General features: G+C 42.9%; 1 protein-coding gene and 1 pseudogene across 1 annotated transcript in view; one reads left to right on the top strand and one right to left on the bottom strand.

The window, feature by feature from the left end:
• LOC126173477 (tyrosine-protein kinase Dnt-like) overlaps positions 1 to 21,542 on the bottom strand; it is a 581,953-nt gene that overhangs the window by 232,653 nt on the left and 327,758 nt on the right. The gene's annotated exons all lie outside the window — the stretch shown is intronic.
• On the top strand, positions 5,373 to 5,490 carry LOC126103526 (5S ribosomal RNA; annotated as a pseudogene).

Genomic DNA, 21,542 nt, shown 5'->3' with positions numbered 1-21,542 from the left:
ACGAGCGCATGCCTGCCAACCCAACGAATACACACTGCCTCGCCCGAACACCCCTAGCATACTTTCTTAAGCTTACACAGATTGTTTCAATAAGGTGTTTTTTTTCTGTAATTTACAAAACAATACGAGAAACGAGTAGGTAAACATGAGAAACGATACGATTTCTGCGGAGTTATCAGCAGAGTCAAACTCTTTTAACTCAGGGCAACGGCGAAGGTAAATGAATGATCTGAGAAAAATGAGCCAACGAGTTGCAGATGTGAAAGGTTCATTAACAACGCCTGAGCATTGTTTCAAAAACTGTAAAATTGTTTTCTTCAGAAGTACATGGACGTATTGTGGACATTTTTTACATCATAGTTAAACAGAATTACCAAGCTTTAAAGGATGTACAAAACTACTGGATAAAAAGTAATAAACCAGAATTACACATAAAATCACATTTCGGCGACGACAAATTTCAGAGCACAGACGCCCATGACAAGTAAAGGCTGCCACATACGTAATTGCATGCTTGGCAAGCACCGTTGCGCAAGCATGTCCAAACTTATGGCGCCTACACACGCTTCAAGCATGCTTGTACAAGCATTAGTTTGTTTATAAGGAGCCGGCCGGGGTGGCCGAGCGGTTCTAGGCGCTTCAGTCTGGAACCGTGCGACCGCTACGGTTGCAGGTTCGATTCATGCCTCGGGCATGGATGTGTGTGATGTCCTTAGGTTAGTTAGGTTTAAGTAGTTCTAAGTTCTAGGGGACTGATGACCTCAGGTGTTAAGTCCCATAGAGCTCATAGCCACTTTGTTTATCAGGAAATATCGATCTCACACGGCTTTGGCAACCTTTTTGCTTGTGTTACAAAAACGAAAACATTATTCCCGTGTTAAGCTATTCTTGGTAGACATGCTACGGAAATTATCGCACAGTACTGTTTTTCTTCTCTCTTTCTCCGTGTAATATTGCATTCTTTGACTTGAGTTACAGTACAATACGACCATTGTACAGAATGTAATTCAACGGACCAAATATAAATTAAATCAAACCAGATCACTGACAAATGCTTGCACAAGCCTCTCTATTTTTTGGTACATACACTAAAGCATACACACGCTTGGAACTCTTGCACAAGCATGCATAATGGAAACTCGATCAAGAATCAAGATGTTTGTACAGGCCCAACGTTTGCGCAAATTTATCCTACACATTCTCAAGAGCGTTTGCAGAAGCGTGCTTGTCAAACATGCAGTTACTTGTGAAGCCGCTTTAAAATTATATGTGTGAGCATCATTAGGACCAAATAAAATCTGTTAAAAACATTCCAACTGGAACTGGGCTAAGCGCAGAAATCTTCACATTTAAATGTACATCATGGAGTTAAAAGGCAGTGGCACGACCTGTAAGTTTATACAGCCGGTGCCATGTGGCGACTGACAGAGTTGCCGCAGTGCATGAAATAGCAAACATTGGTAAGTGCCCTACCCGCGCGAAAATATATGCATAAAGCAAGCATCTGAAGTGTAAACTTACAAACGCCACACTATATCGAAAAGGAAGTGAGAAAATTTCTTAGTTAGAACAATGGGGGAAGATCAGGTGTAGGGGGAGGAGAAGAAACCTGAAAAAAGAATTATAATAGTAAAATATTTCATAAGAAAAACAGAAATTTGAAGAGAATTAATGACAGTTGGAGGCCAATAACGTATTCCATCTGCACTAACCGGTCTGAATCTTCAAGAAAATGTCGACTCGCAGGTTGATGCTCATCATTTAACATGTTACCATCCCTATTGAGTGTATGTTTAAACATTTCTAGTTCTTCACAAAAGTCTGATTTCCGTCCTTTAAGCTCCTGACACAAAATTACTATTTGAGCAAGATTTTTAAGGGAATGCTTAGCAATGAGTAAATGTTCAGCAAACGTGAAGTGGTGCACATATCACCATCTTTTCCAGTTTCTTTAGTTAGATATCCCCACAAAAAGTAATCGACTACTGTTTATTGGTATTGTTACTGAACGAACAAGTTATAGTTTCGTAGTTGAAAGAGAAAAGAAAAGACAGTGATACTAGGTACAATGGTTGAGGTGCTCGATATTAGAATCAGACATCGTAACATTTATTTATGGATTTTTACCGTCTCTCACGCGGCATTAATTTCACCGTATCGCCAAGATTAAGTGTTTTCTAATTTAACGTAATTCGACAAATGAATAAGGTGCCAGCTCCTTAAAATCAAAATCATTGAATGTAATTGCACTGAGAATAGTAACGATCTCAATGATCACAGTTGCTTTCACTGTTGAAAATAACTACGTCAAAGACGCGACCTACGGAACAAAATTCCAGTGAGGACAACGAGACATCTTCAGAAGACATGAGGTAAGCAGGGCTCTCTTCCAGCAGTCAGCTAATCACCGAGTGCAGTCGCTTCTTAGACGTGAGGAACAATTTATGGGCTTAGCCTATTCAGTCACATTAATGTGTCGTCATTGGAATTGCCTCTTCACTTTTTACAAGTCCAAGAATCACCACAGCTTGATTCAGCAATGTTCTAACCCCCACTGTCCAGAATACCTTACAAGTAAAACGAAAACAGAACAGATTTGGGTTTAACGTCCCTCGTGTACGACGATATCGCTAGAAACGGATCACAAGTGCAATCGTCCGATATAATTTAAGGACATCAGCGAAAAGTTAAATTTGATTGCCATGTTAGGATTTAAAAACCGCTCCACCCATAAGAGGTGTCCAGTGCCTGTAACTTCTGTATCATTTCGCTCTGAATGTTGCAAGTTGTCACTAAATAAGGATACAACTGTACCATTTCGTGGCGACATATAACGACTCACATTTACGAATAATCTTTACTCAGTTGGTATTACACTGTAATTCGTCAACTGAGAACTACTGTACGTGCTGGAAGAATAGCGCCTAACCAACAAGGAGGTAGGCAACCCGACATGCATGCTCCATTGACGCGCTTGAATATGAAAATGTAGAACATGTAAAAGTAACGAATAAATAAATAGAACTCGATGTAATTGCAATGGTAAATTATGTCGAGATCGATGGCTTTCTTGTTTTCTGTTCTTATAAATGACTGTTGGCAAAAGTTAATTAGCTGGACCGTCTCCTATGACTAAAAACGAATCTTACTCGAAACGAACAAACGAGGAATTCGACAATTCAATGTCTTTGTTGATACGGTCTTCAAGTCTACTCATCTCCGCCTAGCTACTGCAACCTACACCCACCAGAGCCAGAATGCATGGAATTATGGTATGAGGGTGACTAGAATTGAACTCGAAAAATAAGAAAAAGAAAAAAAAAACAGGTCTTTCACGCCTTGTGCACAATGTTTTACGTCCCGGTAATCCAAATTTAGGTTATCTGTGGTTTCCCCATGTGGCTTAAGGCAAATGCCAGGTTGGCTCCTTAGAAAACGATTCGGTCGTTTTCCTTCTCCAGCTCAGATGTGCGATCCGTCTCTAATGAGCCCTTCGTCGTCGGGACGCTTAACCCTAATCTTCCTTCCTTCTAAAGAAGCAAGGCTTAAACTCCCGTTCGGCCACAATCCGTTACCCTTACGCTGGTAACAAGGACACCTTCTTCACCTTCCACTCTCCTTTTTGCGATTAACACTGTGTTTTTATGAATATGGTATACCAACGGTGACCATGCAGCTCGTTAGAATGAAATTAATACCCCTATATATATATATATATATATATATATATATATATATATATAAGGCTCACCGGCCATTTGACCATCTTCTTCTGTGCGGACGCACAAACAGTGCCCGAACTCTTACGGGAACCGGCAAAAAGCCGCAAGTAATGAGTATAATGGGCAGGGGCACTATCGATATAGTGCGGGACAATGAGTTGGGAATGTGGGTCTCACGGGAGGCGTGCCAGAGACAAGTCCCTGCATTCGCACTATCCTTTGTGTCCTCGGTGGCTCAGATAGATAAGCGTCTGCCATGTAAGCAGGAGATCCCGGGTTCGAGTCCCGGCCGGGGCACACATTTTCAACTGTCCCTGTTGTCTTAAATCAACGCCTGTATGCAGCTAGGGGTATTCATTTCACTGTAATTTCAATACTGTGTTTCGCCATATAACCTCGACATGACTGAGAAAATTTGAAGCTTCTAATCGTCACTCCTTAAAGAAGAGTTACACTCGAGTGTTGCTGTCGATGGTATTTGAGTGCAACATCAGCACAGGAATAGGAATGCTGGTGGCCGGAATCGCCCATGACTTGTAGGGACCATCTAAACACTCGCTGTGATCTGGGAAAAATACCGAAAAGAAATATCCTGATTGTCAGACGGGAATTCCATACTTAAAATGCTGCGATTTAGTTTGACCTGTTACCCTACAACTAAGGTTAATGGTGTTTCCACAATATTAAATTCTACATTTACTTAAATAAAGCTTATCTGGTTTTGCAGCTTTATATATTTGGAAACATAAACCTTACTAGGAAACACAAGTGTTTAAAACTAACTGTTTATGTATTAGGAAAATAGGAAAGTACTTGCCGTCCAGGAGGGAGTAACTCGGAAAAATACTAAACCTGTCTCTCTTGGGCAGCCACCGCCCGATCTTCTGCTACTCGCCATCAGAGGGCGATGATTTCAGCAATACTTTTGAGATTCTCGCCCTCAGATGGCATCATCCTACATCTAGATCAGGTTCTATTTTTCATCTACTGCATCGTGTATTGTCCTCCATTTCTACATTTGTCTTACAAACCTAATATTATTGTCTAAAGTACAGTACACGTTTTTCGTGACGGCGGCGAGAGGCACCAGTAACGTTTGGTTATTATCCTATTCATAATTCTAATATTTTTGGTTTCTCAGATTTTTACCAGATGTCTGTGTGTATTTATGGCCTGTATAATGAAGTGGTCAGTATTGCTCCATGCCTAGGATACAGGATTCACCGGGATTAGTATGAGGGTAGGCAAATGAAAACGAGGCAGATTTAAAAAAAGTACGTGAACTGTTTATTATTACAAAAGTAACCACCATGACTGTTAATGCATTTATCCTACTGTGAAACAAAATCATCAATTGCTTCATGGAAAAATCTTTTCGGTTGCCTACCGAATCACGAATGTACCCAAGAATCTTCGTCCAAAGAAATCGACTACCACGAATGTCTTTCTTCAGCGTTCCAATAATATGGAAATACAAGGGGGAAACATCGGGACCGCGTGGAGGATGCATAAGGGATTTCCAGTGAAACTTCTTCAGCGTACTCGAAACAACCTTGGCAACATGCGAGAAGCCGTCTTACATCCTCCATACAGTCCCGATCGGTCCACATGCGATTTTCATATTTTTGGAGCCCTAAAGAAAGACTCTCAGGCAACGGCCTTGCCACAGTGGATATACCGGTTCCCGTCAGATCACCGAAGTTAAGCGCTGTCGGGCGTGGCCGGCACTTGGATGGGTGACCATCCGGGCCGTCATGCGCTGTTGCCGTTTTTCGGGGTGCACTCAACCTCGTGGTGCCAATTGAGGAGCTACTCGACCGAACAGTAGCGGCTCCGGTCAAAGAAAGCCATCGTAACGGCCGGGAGAGCGGTGTGCTGACCACACGCCCCTCCTATCCGCATCGTTGTTGAGGATGACGCGGCGGTCGGATGGTCCCGATGGGCCACTTGTGGCCTGAAGACGGAGTGCAAAGAAAGACTCTCTTGAGAGCAGACTTGCTTCAGACGAAGAGGTGCACGCCTGGCTCCAATCATGGTTCCGTCGGCAATCACAAAGATTTTTCCATGAAGCTACTGACCGACTTTTCTCACAATGGGATAAACGTATAAACAGTTACGGCGATTATTTTTGAAATAATGAACAGTTTACTTACTTTTTTCCATCTGCCTCGTTTTCGTTTGATTGCCCATTGTAGTTATCAATTCTAATGTATCACTTGTATCAGCAAGCCTATGTTAGTGCTTTACATTTAGTCCTTATTCTATGTTAGTCCGTCTACATCACTGCCGCTGTCTTCCGATCTGCTATAACTGTTTTCTGTTTCGCTAGGTTTGTCCGTGCAGCCATTCGTCACCTATGCTCGTTGTCGCCTGTAGTCTCGTCGCAGCAAGTGCTCTTTATGTAACACTCTAGATATTCTGGTTTTGTAGTTCTTGAGATCGATCCTCATGGTCTAGTCTCTAAGACATTGAGTTATGTCGTCGTGTGAGTGTAGTAGTCACCTTTCCTGCGGGAATGTGGTTCTGGGGACCCTCTCTCACCGGTCAAATTGTAATATGAATCACGTGCCTCTGACGTGCAAAGTGTCAACCATTTCAATGTAGGAAACGAGCTCAGAATCAAAAGCGTCACTGCGACGTCTTTTGAGTACTTGCAGTGCGTGCAGAACTCGGAGAAGAGAGACCCTAAAGGAAATAAGTGACATGACCAATTATCGCTCCGAATACGATTCGGAGTCTCCACAAAACGATGAGGAGCGTTGAGCCCGCTGCACAATATTTTTATTGCTGCTGTCACAACTAGTTTCGCGACGTTCCAGATTTCAATCTCCTGCTCCTCCTCCTTTGACGTATAAAGAAGACGCGAACGCGAGACGAGGCCATTCGCTTCGACACCGCAGCTGTGTGCCGGGACGATGAAAGCCCAGGAAGGCGGTGTCGGAAGACATTGCCGTCATTCCGCGACAGCTTTGTGCGATCCAGCACTGGGAACTGCAACTGGAGAGGAGGCCTCCTGGAACGGAGCCAATTTCCAGTAACACGAGCACCACCCTGCTTCTCTCCGCAGCGCCGGCCCAAATTAAACTCGACTGCGCACAGCGTGAGCGCCTCGCGGCATGCGCCTTATTGGCCGAAATCAGAGCGCGCACATCCCGCGTCTGCTGCGGTGACCGAATGGTGGAGCGCGGCCACCGCTAAGGGCCATGTAAAACAGCGCCGCGCCGCGAGGAAATCCATTTCTACTTTTCGTGCGCCGTTTTTTCGTCCCCTCCGTTCTCTCTTTGTGTGCGTGTGTGTGTGTGTGTGTGTGTGTGTGTGTGTGTGTGTGTGTGCGTGCGCGCAGGGGAATAGGGGTTGGACTCTTTGTGGGCCTGCACAAAGACATTCAGCTGTCAGGGCCGGACCGCGCGTGAGAAAGCCACAATGGGGCGGCGCTGGCGAGGTGTCGGCGGCACACGGTGCGTCGACAATCGCGTCGTCGTCGCCGCAGACGCCTGTTAAACGCACACCGCCCGCAGGCCACCGCCAGCGCGCCGCTCGCAGCGTAACACTCGCATCCGCCTCAGTGCCCCTAGTTTGGAGCCGCCTTTCCTCACACTACCGGAATTTACTAATTCTGCATTTCCTAATACACTTTCGCCGGCCGGATTTCTTCCGTGGTCACGATGTTTCGAAATGAACTTCGGATAGATCCGAAAGGACACACACAATCACATGACGACGAACAATGGTCCTTTCTTTCAGTGCGGATATACACTACGTAATCAAAAGTATCCGGACACCTGGCTGAAAATTACTTACAAGTTCGTGGCGCCGTCCAGGGGTAATGCTGGAGAGGTATCGATGTCGGTCGGTGGGGCCTGCCATGAAGTCGGCGTTCCAAAACATCCCAAAAGTGTTCTATAGGATTCAGGTCAGGACTCTGTGCAGGCCAGTCCATTACAGGAATGCTACTGTCGTGTAACCACTCCGCCACAAGCCGTGCATTATGAACCGGTGGTCGACCGTGTTTAAAGATGCAATCGCCATACCCGAATTGCTCTTCAACGGTGGGAAGCAAGTGGAAAACATCAATGTAGACCCGTGCTGTAATAGTGCCACGCAAAACAACAAGGGGTGCAACCCTCACTCCACGAAAAACACGACCACACCATAACACCACCACCTCCGAGTTTTACTGTAGGCACTACATACGCTGGCAGATGACGCTCACCGGGCATTCGCCATACCCACACCCTGCCATCGGATCGCCACATTTTGTACAGTGATTCGTCAATCTACGCAATGTTTTTCCACTGTTCAGTCGTCCAATGTTTACGCTCCTTACACGAAGCGAAGCGTCGTTTGGCATTTACCGGCGTGATGTGTGGCTTATGAGCAGCCGCTCGACCATGAAATCCATGTTTTCTCACCTCCCGCCTAACTGTCACAGTACTTGCAGTGGATCCTGATGCAGCTGATGCAGTTTGGAACTCCTGTGTGATGGTGTGGATAGATGTCTGCCTATTACACATTGCGACTCTCTTCAACTGTCGGCGGTCTCTGTCAGTCAACAGACGAGGTCGGCCTGTACGCTTTTGTGCTGTATATATCCCTTCACCTTTCCACTTCACTATCACATCGGAAACAGTGGTGCTGGGGATGTTTAGGAGTGCGGAAATGTTGCGTGCAGACGTATGACGCAAGTGACACCCAATCACCTGATCACGTTCGAAGTCCGTGAGTTCCGCGGTGCGCCCCATTCTGCTCTCTCACGATGTCTAACGACTACTGAGGTCGCTGATATGGAGTACCTGCAGTAGGTGGCTGCGCAATGCACCTAATATGAAAAACGTATGTTTTTGGGGATCTCCGGATACTTTTGGTCACATAGTGTATAACTTGCCTGATTTCTTACGGAAAGCAGGGACTGCGAGTATAGGGTCCATGGGTAGGTGTCGCTCCGTCAGACGTGAATAACAAGCTAGGAATTGGGATCGGAAGGGAAGGGTACATGGATGGAGGACGCGTTTAAGATCATTCTTGCGTTAGGCGGACTTTCGGTTTCGAGTCCTGGTCGGACACAAATTTTCACCTGCAACTATTTACAGAATTCAATGCTCGTAATGCGTCATTAAAAACTATTGAACTTTCATAAACAGATGGCAGAGCAGTGTGGGAACAAAACAGCAGTTGAGAATAAAAATTTGAGCAAAGTAACAGAAACGCAACTTACCTTGCTCATTTAAGAAAGATAATGTTAGTATTCTTTTTCTTTTCCACAGAAGTGTGCTGTACCTTAGAAAACAGAGCTTGTCATTGAAGGCCGGAGATCCTCTGGTCATACAGGTGCACAACACGTAAATTCCACGCAAGAGCAGTGAATTGTTAAGCTGTGGTGTGCATCCAGGGACATGTAGACTGATAAACAGGGAGCTGGCAACACATTAGGTAAGGTACTGCGCCACATAGTGATGTGGTGCCGGCGCAGCGACTGTGTCCGCTGGTGGGACGTATCCGGAGGAGGGGGGGCTTAATTCAGGATTCGGAAGGCAGCTCTTTGCCTGTCGAGGTCGTTCCGCCTCGCAGGGCCGAGAGTGAAACGTCTGCGAAAGCGCACGTGCCGACGTTATCTGCTGCGAGCGTCGTATGTTAATTGTGGCTGGGGCTGTCAGCACTTTGCATCTCCCGTATTCCAGCTCACGTACAGAAGTGTCTCAAATGACGTCAAGTGCGTACCGTCTGCTTAACTTCTTAATACACGGCACGAACATCGTCCGAACCAGCGCATGACAATCCGTGGGGCCATCCATTTTTTGCGGCCTGCAGAGTCATTGTTATTTTAGTAATGATACAAGGATCAAAATCACCACAGATCATAGCACAAGAAAATGCAACACAAAACAACTGCTGCACACAGGTCAGCAACACTTCTCTATCATCAGTAGCTGCCTTGTCTGCGTTCAGGGCGCTTTACCTGACTTTGATGTCTTGCCGCCAGTAACGAACACTACAAAAATAGTGAAATTTCGTTTTGCTTCAGCCATTTTTAACAGATAAGATTCAGACCCATCACCAGATCTGGTATACCGAGCGGTTTACTATCGTACCTTATCTAAATGGTTGAAAACTTGATGTTTACTTTCTTACAGATATCATGGCTGCTAATTTCTCGGTTTTGCAATACACAGACATTCATATTTCCAGATAGAAAGCGATTTAATCATCTTTGTACTTCGTGTACTGATATCACATCGTTCTAGAAAACATGAAATGGCAGCGTGAACTGTGTTCTTTCCTTTTCTGTAAATAATTTTCTGAATGTTTCGATTTCCTTTTATTATCATTCTAATTCAATATACGTAACTCTTTTGAGGGGTACACTTTGCTCAGGGAATGCCAGATTGGATAAATGTTCCCAGGACTATGCGACTGCAAAGTCGTCTGTCGTAAAACATCAACAAAATTCCTCTACAGTTCTTAATTTTGTGTTCTTTTTGTTTCCTTAAACTGCAAAATCACTGATATTTCCTAATTTTTTGTTCCTCAAATAAAATACTGCTCTGAAAAAAATTCAAAAAGTTTCTTTCACTTAATTACTGCACATGTCCCATTGCTATCAAAACAAAGTGATTCGTTGAATTTTGGGTTATATTTTATTGCTGCAGCTTTACAATATTAATTTGGAAACACATGCAGCCCACAATATTTTGAGGTTACTACAAACCGATAAGTGGGAACTGTGTGTGTGTGTGTGTGTGTGTGTGTGTGTGTGTGTGTGTGTGTGTGAATTCCTAAGGGACCAAACTGCTGTGGTCATCGGTCCCTAGACCAACACACTACTGAAACCCACTTATGCTAATAACAACGCACACACCCATGCCCGAGGGAGGACTCGAACCTCCGGCGGGAGGGGCCGCGCAATGCTGAAATGGCGCCTCTAACCGCGCGACAAGTAGGAACTAACAGTTCGCTAATCACTGACCTAAACCGCAAAGACCTCAATAATAATTTGATGCAGGGAACCTGACAATAGAACCCAGGTGTCCAACAGGACAAGAATCGTATGCTTACATACAGTTTAAAAACCTTTTTTGTCCTGCATAATAGCAATTGATATGCTTGAAACTCGTTATCTTCCCAATTACTTCACGTACTGCATGTGAAAGTAACTACATTTCAGTCTTTTCAGAAAGAATTTCGTAACTGTGATACAGCTGAAGTCTTGGTGTGATTACAAATTTAGGTTCGACTCGAGTTAGACTAAATGCATGATTAACATAATCTTGTGCCACAATCTTTGTTCTCCCTGCCTGTCAAAAACTAGCGGTGAAAATTTCTTCCAAGACGAGGATTCAAACCGGCTAATCGATTGGCTGTATGATCCTATGTTGGAAGTATATAAGTAAATACGTGTATTTTTGTGATCACTGTAAGGGAATCATTCATTCCACCATTAGTGTAAAATGTTTCAAGCTGATTAATGTGATCGTCGGTAGTCGAGTGCGTATCAGAAGTGTCTCGCAATCTTAGGGTAGTTGGTTTGAATCTAACTAACATCAACGTTTATTTTTAGTTTTATTTACATTCGATATTTATTATCAAACTGAAATGGTAATTAACGAATATTTAATAATATTTTAAATGAAAATATCTTTTTTCTTTGAATTAATTTTTAATTTAAATTAATTAAATAATTAAAATTAAAATTTGATGCACCCATGCGAAGTGCCTTAGTGTTAGGTGAAAAGAAGTATGTACAAATTAATCTATAAAAATAAATAACGTTTTATTATTTAATGCTTCTTATTTTTGAACCAAATTTTTATTTATTGTGAATACTCCTATTAATCGGTAATTAAAAATAAAAATGTACATTTTTATAAAAATTACGCTTCAGTATTAATTAACGTTTCCTAGGGTACCGTAACAAAAACAGAAATAAAAAAAAGTTGACATTAGTGAGAATCGAAGCAGCGACTTTACAGTTACAAGACCTTTATGGACATAGTTTTTCAGTAACACTGACTATAAATACAGCATTTAGATGATACGTATAAATGATAAAAATTAAAACATTTATAGACTCTCCTCTCTCGCTGAGAACCATGTAAATGTTCTTGTCTTTGTGCTGGAAACACTTTGACGGCCGCTTACATCATTTTGTTGCTGTTTATCTCGCTGACAGTCGTTCATAGCAAAATTACTCATTTAAATTTTATCCATTTCCACAGACCTGTAATTTTCGAGCAACTTACTGTTCGGTCGTCAACCGTAGACTTTCAGTACTGTACAACTTGTACAATACTGGAAGGTTGGATGATCAGTCAGTTTTATGCTGTGGCGTCGCCCAGCTGTCAGGACTAAATCGTTTAGAAATACCAGACGGTTATAATTAAACTGACTTCCGAGTGCTGCACTGCAGGCTGTATACATTGCAGGACGAAACATCGTAGGTATGTTCATTAATCGGTGTGCTAGCGGAGTATGCTGAAAAAATGAATAGTCCCACTTATTGTCTCCAGGTAAAAATATGGCGCTGTAAGCAGTCAGACTGTGAAATGTTTTTGACATCAGTATGCTTTTTGTCATTTGGTGACGTATGTTGATTTGTTTTAAGAAGTGACTCTTGGTGTAAAGGGTTAAGAGAAACCTTTGGTAACGACCGCATAATCTCTAGGCAATTTCAAGATGTGTGGCCTTCCAACTCTCCCGACCTAGTTCCATGTGACTTTTGGTTGTGGGGACGTTTGCAAAATCGAGTCTGGCAGGGATGTATCTGGATTCCTCCTGAACTGAACGATAGCATTTGACGACAAGACAACAAATCGCTCTGACTACATGAGATACGCTGTGAGCAACTGATAACCAAGACGTGTTACGGGTGCAACATATTGTTGATTCAGGAGGCGATTCTTACCACATGTTGCAACTTTCGCCGGCCAGAGTGGCCGTGCGGTTCTAGGCGCTACAGTCTGGAACCTAGCGACCGCTACGGTCGCAGGTTCGAATCCTGCCTCGGGCATGGATGTGTGTGATGTCCCTAGGTTAGATATGTTTAATTAGTTCTAAGTTCTAGGCGACTGACGACCTCAGAAGTTAAGTCGCATAGTGCTCAGAGCCATTTGAACCATTTTGCAACTTTCGAGGATATCCTAGTAAATGTACCAGAACCACCGTTACCTTGGGTTTGATCATTCCTCCCCTTTACCTGCACCCACGCCACTTTGCAACTGCTTACAGCTCCGTATTCTCACCTTGTGGCAGATAGTGGAACTACTGTTTTTTCAGTGTATGCCACGAGAGTTTGATCATTCCTCCCCTTTACCTGCACCCACGCCACTTTGCAACTGCTTACAGCTCCGTATTCTCACTTTGTGGCAGATAGTGGAACTATTGTTTTTTCAGTGTATGCCACGAGCGCCATGATTAATGATCATATCTACGACCTTTCTGCGTACTGTGATGTACACAGAGCGTTCTGCGGCATTCGCAACACCGTCAATTTAATTATAGCCACCCTGTATGTAGGCAGCTGAGAGAAACATTGAATTTACAGATTTGTCTGCTAAAATAGGCCAGATCGTCTTCCGGTTTAAGTCTTTCTGTTTTACGTGATTTGCTGGCAACATGAAGTTCTGTTCCCAATGATTTGCACTATAAAAAATATGTTGCAGCTTTGCAAGACACGAATGATATTTGCTGGCATCCAACTATCACATATGCGTGTATTTCTGTCGGTATACACCAAGAAGCCATTAGTAAGTCCGACAGACTTGGCCGTAAATTGAATGTACTTATGAGATTTTTCACTACAAAGGCTGAACATTTTGCTTCACAATGTGTTAAGTTTAGGCCACCATAGTCAGGTGGTCATGTCAGCTTATACCCAGCCACACGAAACAACGAACCAGCTTTTGTACTAGAGAGATTCGAACCAGCGAATTTGCGATTACGGATTCGCAATGGGTTCAAAAGTGCTTCTAATCAACAGCGCTCGGAAATCTAATTTTCAAACGCAGTACTCTCAAGTGTTTATATATGTGAAACTGTGACGTGCTGCTTTAGAAAAGTGATGAGTGAGCAATTCTTCAATGACTATAAACACGAAGAAAATCAAAGAAGGCCAGTCAGTAAGGTCCTCTTGTAACTTCTAACAAAAAGAAAAAAAGTTGAATCGAACCCATGGTAAATTTCTCGGCAGAACGCCATCGAAAATCACTGGCACACACAACAGAAACATCATACCTTTGGCGCGATATGCATATGATTATATGATATGGCAATATGCTGCCGAAACGCGCCGTGCTAAATATTTCTATTAAACGTGTCTGAAGCATCAAATTGTGTTGTTTATAAAATTACTGTTTATGTTGCATTACGCCTGCCTGTGACGTTTTCGAATGCAACTAGAATTGCTCTGTACCAAAACTACGGTTGCGTAGTTTCATTACGGTACATAAATCACGTAGTAAGTGGTAGGATTACTGGCGGTATTGATAGCTTTGATAGGGAAAGAAACATAATGAATGTCTGAGAGAGAAACTGGGAGCCGAGGACTTCTCCTTGGTTTTCTTTTGTTTATTTTTTTGTTTGTTTTGCACATAATTAGAACGGCACATCGTTCAGTGTTAGTCAATTGTGTATTTTATATCGTAAAAAAACAAACTGCATTTTAGAAGTAATAAAGAAAGCAATTACTTTTTACGTAAGTACAGTTTGCATACGCAAACATTAAAAATATCTATGTTGTTACTGTTCTTACCTTGTACTAAACAGAGCGTTCTTCATCACGATCAAAGGCGAGAGTATATAACTTCGACAAAGTATTGAAGCGATATTTGATATGCTTTTGTTTCGAGTATTTTTTTTTTTTAATTTTGGTTTTTGTTGAGGTAACTGTGTTTCCTAGCACTGTATGATAAATCTGTACCTTTTTTCAACTACAACATCCCTCTGTTTCACATTAGAAATCAACAATTTTTGAGCAAAATCTGAATTAAATGCTGACAGTCTCAGTCTTGCTATAAATAGTGTTTATTTTTATGTACCAGACAGGAGGATACTATGCAGAGCAAAAATTTTCTATAGATACGTCCCCCGTTATATATCCTCACTCATCTTTTATATGGTTCACCATTTACGGTTTCTAGCGGAATCTACAGGGTGACAATTATTAAACTATATGTAACAAAATCGTCATAACATCTAAACGGTTTGCGTTAGGACGTTCAAACAGCACAGTGGCAGAGGAGCATGATGGGAATTAGTACGCCCTGTATGGTTTGGTTTAGCGACGAAGCCCACTTTTTTGGATGGGTTCGTCAATAAGCATTTGGAGGACTGAGAACCTCGATCATGAAGTATCTTCACCCTCAACGAGTGACTGTGTGGTGTGCAGTGTCCAGTCACGGGATAATCGGTGCGATATTCCTTGATGGCGCGGTGACAACCGAACGGTGCGTGAAGGTATTGGAAGATGATTTCATCTCCATTATCCAAAGTGGCCCTGATTTCGACAAGATGTAGTTCATGCAATACGGAGCTCGACCCCATCGAAGCAGGATAGTTTGATATCCTGGAGGAGCACTTTGGGGACCGCATTCTGGCTCTGGGGTACCCAAAGGCCACTGGGATGGACTTCGATTGGGCGCCATATTCTCCGGATCTGAACACATGCGACTCCTTTTTATTAAAGACAAGGTGTACAGCAATAACCCCAAAACCATTGCTGAGCTGAAAACAGCCGCTCAGGAGGTCATCGACAGCATAGAAGTTCCGAAACATCAGCGGCTCATACAGAATTTAGCTATTCGACTGCGCCACGTCATCGCCAATGATGGCAGGAATCTCGAACATGTCATAACGTAAATCCGAATATCTGTAGTGACGTTTGCATGTTGAATACCGTTGTACACGTTGTAGTTTGTAACTATTTTATGTTCCTTTTTCATATAGTTCAATAATTGTCACCCTATAGTAAGACACTGATCATATACGCAGACAGAACGATCGGAGTGAGGTAACTCCTGATAGGTATGCAACGCAACTAATGTGCAGGTAACGCGGTTACGATCTTAATTGACCAAAGCTACTAGGAAGACTATAATAGTCAACGCTTACTTGTGATAGTTACATGGGGGCTTAATTAAAAAGAAAAGACTAATATTAATGAATAAATGCAATAATTTTACAAGGTGTGTGTGACCGGTTACGAAGTCTAGTAACCGGTTGGCCCTGACTATTATTAGCACGCAATCTGACTGCATAAAATAAAAATAAAGAATGACAAGGAATTTCCATTAACACAATTGATTAATTAAGTCACCTGCAACTATAAAAGCTGCGAAACAACAAAGCACAAGTGTAACTGTTCTGTGTGTGGTAGTGTGACTCAACGTCCATGTATCTGGCTCGGTTCTTTGTCAATACTACAAAATATTTTAAACACCATTTACAGTGAACTAATTGAGAAACCAGAAATACTATAATTGCACATAGAAACCAGAATTACAAGTCTAATAAATGAACACGAGCCAGATGCTTTATTGACTGTACCTGTAAGCAAGAGGGACTGTTGTTAAAGAAAACTGTAATACCTTTTTACCTCAATACATATTGACGAAAATATTCAAGTACACCAGCATCATAAATGAAAAGCCCATCTCCTTTCTCAAATATATTCTGATAATTGCATTTTCTTCCATCTATACATTACACCAACCGAACAGTACAACGACATTTCAGCCAACACTCAGATCGTCTACTCTCTCGCCCAACAGAACAACGACTGCTCTCGACATCCTCCGAACAACTACTGCGCCAGTGGAGGCGGCGGAATAATAATCTTTGGCGCAATCTCTGGCGCTGTGACTCAGTGTAGCCACCTCTCATAATCTACGGTAGTTTTTCAGCTCTACCTGCAACACATATTCCTCCGCAAAAGAGGAGAGTATACAGAAGTGGGTTCGCTGACCAACCACAGCAGAGCAGAACAAAGCCCTGGGAACGCTGGCGTTTCTCGCTGTACGCGTCGGCAACACTTTGCACTCTGTGAATAACGGGTCCGTATCGCAGCCGAGAACAATGCGCCTACCTCACTCGCGGCAATGAAATACGGCTGGGTTGCGTGCAGGCGCTACAAGGAAGTTGTCGTCGGTTGTAAATGAACGCCTGCCGATGCCTCCTTAAGGAGCACACGACTGCTTGCGGCACGAAGCCACGCCGCGGGCACCCATTCACCGGTGCCGCGTCGGAGCTGCTCGCGGACTATTTTAATGCAAACCCGAGCGCGGCTCCCATACGCAGCGCCCCGTCTGACAGCTCTCTTTTGTGCGCGCACCAACAATAAAGACCATTATCCTGCGCCGAGTGGCGACGCCCGGCATAAATATTTACATAAACGCCGCACACTGAAATACAAATGACGAATTTGGGAACGGAGATGAAAAGAGAGGTTACAATTGTATTTAGATTTACGGCAGCGACCGCGCCCTTGCTGTGGCGTGGAATTTTAATTAGCGTCCCGTGTTCCTTAGTGCTGACACGGTGTATTCGACGAGTGTGTGTGTGTGTGTGTGTGTGTGTGTGTGTGTGAGAGAGAGAGAGAGAGAGAGAGAGAGAGAGAGAGAGAGAGGAGGGGGTGGGGTTGCATGGCCGGGGGGGGGGGGGGTTTGCATGGCCGCAAGTCAAATCGTCCTACAAGGCTGAAGAAGAGAGGTGCTGGGTAGTCTAGCAGCTAGCCCCAGAAGGGGGGGTAGGTGGCATCCTAGCTACGGTTTCTTCAACATAACAGGCTTATTCACACCAAATATCAAAAGAGAAGTTACAGCGTAGCAAGACGGCAAATGTCAGAAAGCTCTCGTGTCGCCTTCTCCGACCCATGCGTTGACAGTGTCATTGTACTCGCAGTGAGTACTCTTTACGTGCCTGTACGGCGCTGCAGTTGTAGAGTTAAGGTAGTGTGCACGCTGCCCTATACTCAGTACAGCTCGTTGGTTGGTTTGTTGGTTTGAGGAAGGAGACCAGACAGCGTGGTCATCGGTCTCATCGGATTAGGGAAGGATTGGGAAGGAAGTCGGCCGCCCGCATCTCGTGGTCGTGCGGTAGCGTTCTCGCTTCCCACGCCCGGGTTCCCGGGTTCGATTCCCGGCGGGGTCAGGGATTTTCTCTGCCTCGTGATGGCTGGGTGTTGTGTGCTGTCCTTAGGTTAGTTAGGTTTAAGTAGTTCTAAGTTCTGGGGGACTTATGACCACAGCAGTTGAGTCCCATAGTGCTCAGAGCCATTTGAAGTCGGCCGTGCCCTTTCAGAGGAACCATCCCAGCATTTTCCTGGAGTGATTTAGGGAAATCACGGAAAACCTAAATCAGGATGGCCGGACGCGGGATTGAACCGTCGTCCTCCCGAATGCGAGTCCAGTGTCTAACCACTGCGCCACCCCGCTCGGTGGTACAGCTCGAATAAAATGTCTTTGTGACTGACAAGACTGAATTCGTACGAGTGGCTAAAATGAGCAAGTATCACGACGTGCGGCTGGCATTCGGCTGAAGTCGGAAATCGGTCACGTGACATCCTTCCGTTCGGATGACATGGTAAATCGGTCACTTGAAGTCCCTCGCTCGTTATGTGGTGCGATCTTGTCTTGACTGTCAGATTTACGACAGCGTTGTTAAAGATCCGATCGCAGCTAAATATTTGTGACTAGCAAGCCTACAAATACGGGAGTAACTAGGTTCAAAATGGTTCAAATAGCTCTAAGCACTATGGGACTTAACATCTGAGGTCATCAGTCCCCTAGACTTAGAACTACTCAAGCCTAACTAGCCTAACTAACCTAAGGACATCACACACATCCATGCCGGAGGCAGGATTCGAACCTGCGACCGTAGCAGCAGCGCGGTTCCGGACTGAAGCGCCTAGAACCGCTCGGTCACAGAGGCCGGCTTAACTAGGTTCAATCGCAGCCATTTAAGCTCAGCTCTTAGCTTCCTTCCTAACGACACTCTCGGAAATATACAGCCATATATGTCTAACTAGCAAAAACATAAATGTCATCGCTGCTCAGTTCACTCGCAGCAATGTCATCTTTCGTTATTTAGTCAGACGTAATCCACGAAATCAAATATACTCATTTCTGAGAGAGCACGCTCTTATATGTAAATAACATCGAGTATTTTACAACATACCCCTGTTACGTGAATAACAAAGTTCCCGAATACGTTACAAACATGAAGACAAAAAGCGTGTACCTGGACACGAACCAACTTCCTTCATGTCCGCAACGGCGCGTCTCCAGCTACATGAACACAGTATTCACATACATTACTATCGTTCATCTCCTTAGGACTTTCACAGCTCATGTGTCATTAACTGACATTTAATTATAACAAATCATATCTAGAGTGATGTGTTTGTGATAAATCATCATTATGCCGTTGCCCTGAAACAGCACACTACCGTTACCTTGAAACCGCATAATACGTGACTCAAAGCCCTGCAAGTACATGTACAACAGGCGACACAGCGAACACGTAGCGCCTGAGGAACAAATGCGACCGGTTGGCGGCTGGCCCTTATCACTTGATTCGCTCGGACGTCAATCACAAAGTAATTTTAATCTGAGCATTTTGCAGACGTTAACTGACAAGTAAAAATAGTTTTATGTCGTTATTGTAGCCTGAGATGAACCACGAAATCAGTACTTGCTACCGAACGTTATTTTACAGCGGCGACGCGTAGTAACTTAAATAAAAGGTAATCACCTATACCAATTTAATTTTATCGTTTTTTTTGCAGCTGCGAACGGGACTGTATTCAGTATACTGGAAGTATGAATTAAAAAACGCCTTCAATAACAAATTGTCGTGTTTTATTAACTACACGATGCATTTCGGACCCTGTGCTCCATCCTCAGGAGTAAGTTGCTCTTGAATGAGGTAAATGTATGTTCCACATAACCCAAGAAAACCGTTTTTAACTTTATATTTTACACAAAAATTTGTGGCGGAAGGCGTCTTTTAGTTCACACTTCCAACGTATACCAATGTTGTGATAAGAAGTGACGATATTTTCATTCTTAACTTATCGACTGGTAACTTTAATTATATATATATATATATATATATATATATATATATATATATATATATATGGCTGGAGCAGCAACCATAGAATGAAATCATCTTCTCGAAGAAATAATAAACAGCGAATCAGCTGCAAAACGGAAGGTTTATTTAAACCCCTTGTCCATTGTTTCAATGTTTATAAAGACGTATTCATTGACTACCTGTTTTAAGAATTTTCAACGAAAGGTCGTTTCTATATAAATAAATACTTCGTTGAAAATTCTCAAAACAGTTTGTCACTATTTCCTTCTGAAGAAGACGTTTTTATAAACGTTGAAACCATGGCTAATGGGTTTAGATGAACCTTACATTTTGCAACTCACTGGCTGTTTGTTATTTCTTGAAGATGAGTGATAACGGTTGTTAATCATGATTAATGCAGAGAATCGTTGCTGAAGTTGATGATCACTAACACCAAATTACGTCGACTGTAAATTTGAGTCCAAATTCTAACTTCCGTTTACGTTAATACTGCTGCAACCACAAGGATTCAAAAGGCATATGGCAGTTGATTTTGTAGTCTCTCGATGAGTACAGTTTACAGTAGTATCTTCCTACGTATGCACATTTTTTGGGAATGTTCTGTTCTATATTTATTACTGACGTAATGATAAATATTACTCGTTTCTAGCAATTGAATTTTATTTTCATTTCTTACATAAACATAATTTGCTTTTGCTGCCTTCTCAGCGTGCATAAATGTTTAGATAGAGGCATAATTTGATGCCTACTACACTAATTTTTGTTTGCTTGTTTGTAACTGTAACTGACAGTTCGATCATTTACACCATTTTCAGACGCTGAGACTGCACAAACGAGTTATAGTGCCATGTCGTCATGTCCTCTGTACACATAGTTAGATACAAAATTAAAATGATGCTTGATCATCTGCCCAGCCATGCGCAAAGACATCGATCTACACTCATAAACATACGTTCAGGAGGGTTTATTTTATGCAAATTTACTTTGTGAAAATTTGAATTAAAATATGGCCGCCGAGGGAAAAAATTTATAAAACATTTCGTGTTGTTGTGATCTTCAGTCCGGAGACAGGTTTGACGCAGCTCTCCAAGCTAATCTCTATTTGGCCTAAGTGTTGTCATTTCTGCAGAACTACTGCATCTGAAGTCACTATTATTTTACCCCCTGCGCTCTCTCCGCTACCAAACTCACGATTCCTTGGCACTTCAGGACGTGTCCATTCATTTAGCCAGGTAGTGCTACAAATTTATTTTTACTGCAACTCGATTTAGTTTCTCATTAGTTATCCAATCAACCAATCTAACTGATACATATCTATCGAATCCTCTCAGTTGCCGAACTCTGGCGCAAAGATGTTCATTATTACTATGGCTAAGAAGGCGTGCGCCGCAGCTGAAATGTTAAGCATGGCACAAGCGTGAAACGTTACAGACGGAGTTGACTTTCAACTTGGTCGGCACCTACTATGTTCATAAAGAAGCGAGCCAGCGGGGACTTCAGTATATATCTGTAGACATAGAAGATTTAATAAAATATTTTTGTTTACTTACTAAAACCTTAATACAGCTTACATTATGTTTCCATGCAGTAGCGTTCGTCTATTATAATGTTTTCGGCGGGTGATGAACGCAACGTATGTTGTAATAGCAAAAAGATATTTCTTATGTGATATAATTACAGTTTAACAATTTCCTGCTTTTTGACTTCACTTGCACTGTAAAACCTTGCAATCTG

This window comes from Schistocerca cancellata, chromosome 1 (assembly GCF_023864275.1).
Source record: "Schistocerca cancellata isolate TAMUIC-IGC-003103 chromosome 1, iqSchCanc2.1, whole genome shotgun sequence".
Lineage (NCBI taxonomy): Eukaryota > Metazoa > Arthropoda > Insecta > Orthoptera > Acrididae > Schistocerca > Schistocerca cancellata.
This window is presented reverse-complemented; position numbering and strand designations above follow the sequence as displayed.